Genomic DNA, 2,378 nt, shown 5'->3' with positions numbered 1-2,378 from the left:
GGAGGAGTAGGTACAGGGAGCTCATGGCAGTGTGGCACTGGAGCGATGGATAAAAGAAGGTCCGGATATGTGACAGCAGGTGCATTGTTACCAGTCTGACGTTTGGAAGGGTCCACCATGCAGAAGTAGCAGTTGCTTGAGTGGTAAGTGGGTTCCTGCGAAATTCTTAGGACAGCGAACTTCATGGCTCTCTTTTACCCTCTGTACCATCCTACAAAAATACATTTATTTCATGTGTACGAGATTCTCTTAAAAAATTCATGATATTTTTTCAATAACATTGAAAATTGTAAAACATTCTAAAATCATAAACTTTTACAATTTTCAAAATTTGAACAAATTTTATAACATAAAATTCCAAGCAACAATTGTCCATCTTACCTTCCAGAGTTTTTTTTTGCATTTCTCACAGGTGAAATGAGGTGCCCAGGATGTCTTGATCCCCGACAGGCATGCCGAAATATGCCTTGTAGGTCTCACACATCTGAGCAGATGCTTCCACAGAGTACTTTTTCGCTCATCTTGATCAATTGGCCGCAGACATAGCATAATGTGTCTGCCGGATGCTTGCAGCCTCTTGATGCCATCTCAGAAAAATGCAGATATGTATCCACTTAGGTAGTTGAAGCTAAGCTAAACTAAACTGGTGGGCTTACGGCCCCTGTATTTATACTACTTTTTTCTTACTGAAAAGTTCTAGAAGTTACTCCAAGTTTGCTCAGCACTGAATCTATCTGGAATGTTCTGTAAAATCGGTCAATTTCAAAATATCACTGTCCTGGTCACAAAAGCAAAGTTTGTGGGGAATAATAACCATTTCTGTACTTTTGAGGCATAAGCAATTAGGAAATAACACTTACTACCCAGGAACAAAAACATGTTACAAAGTGAAATCTCAACACCTGTTTTATTGCCACCAAGGGTAAAACATTGTTATTTAAAGTAAAGCAGTCAGGCTAATGACCCAGAATTCGTTGATCAACTCCACTGGCTCACTGGTGGTTATTCTCATCCCTCTTCGATGACCAAAAAAGTCACCGTTCCCATGAACTTCACTCAAGTTTCCTCCACCAATGTGGCTGAGAACTCCGTCAACCAGACCGTTCCATCTCATCCCATACTTCTTGTTCAACAACCTAATTGCGGATCAAAACACTTTTCTTTCTGCATTTTCTATTGCACCACTCGACTTTGCAATTCCCTCTCTACTGATTTACCAATGTGTATTTTTTAAACATAACCTTGATCAATTCCGGAAACGTATCAACTTGTTCATCTTCTTATTTGATTATTTCCCTTCTACGTGACTTTACCGAAAGAACCAAGAATATGAATCCCTGCAGTCACGAAAGCTTTAAATCAAAATTTAACTTGTTCCTCTGTTACAACTTTTAACATTGCTGTTTGTTGCTGCCAGCTTGCCATTTTGTGCCTTTGGGTCAGTGATTGCGTATTTGCGCCTCAGAAGAGAACTGAAATGTACGTTTTCAAAACGAACTATTTCAGCTGACACGAATTGGAAACAAGAGCAGACTAATTATTCATAACGCTTTGATCAGGAAAGACGCATGGCTGTCGCCTGATGAAGCTGGTTGTAATTACTGGCGAAACGTCGTACTCAGTTTGTAATTGTTGTGGCTTGGCTCTCAAACACACCAGTGTGCTGTACTAGTGATAAATTGGCACGTTGTGTTTACGTGACAACCCTTACTAATTGGCCGTGTCGGGTTTTAACAACACATTTATATATTTACGCGATCTAACCAAAAAACGCATGGAAGACGCATGGAGTTTCACGAGGGATCCTGTCAAGTTTTGAAGGGGGGGAGGGGGTTATGATTTATGTATATTCCAAATGAGTGGATCGTTTTTACAAAGGTGGGCATGATAATTGCGGGCCAAGGGAATTGCATCTCCGAGTTGCCCACAACTCCTTTTGTGAAACGTTGTCCGGCCACGTGGACCTCAGCCAATCACGCGCGTCGTTAGAAACGCTCGACGCCGTCAGGACCAATCGGAAGTGTCCACACTTAAGCGCGCGCCATCGTGTTGACATCACGCGCTCGGAAATAGCAACGGGATAATCCGAACGACCTCAAACCACACCGGTTTTTTTTTTACATCGTCGCACAATTTAATTCATAATTTACGCACCAAAACAAGTCGTTTACTCCATCGTTTAATTTATTTTGCATTCAACATAAAAAAAAACACACTTTGGCTTCGTCCGTTGTGGTTTTTTTTCCTGTGCTCCTACCGGAAACAGCCGAACGAGCCGAGCGCCGGTACTCGGCTATTTCCGTCAGTGACGAGCGGGGGGGGGGTCACGTGGCGTGAGGTGGTGTGGCAGGGGGGAGAAGGGAGGGGGCGACCAAATG

Source organism: Lampetra fluviatilis, chromosome 2, assembly GCF_964198595.1.
Source record: "Lampetra fluviatilis chromosome 2, kcLamFluv1.1, whole genome shotgun sequence".
NCBI classification, from domain to species: Eukaryota; Metazoa; Chordata; class Hyperoartia; order Petromyzontiformes; family Petromyzontidae; genus Lampetra; species Lampetra fluviatilis.
This window is presented reverse-complemented; position numbering follows the sequence as displayed.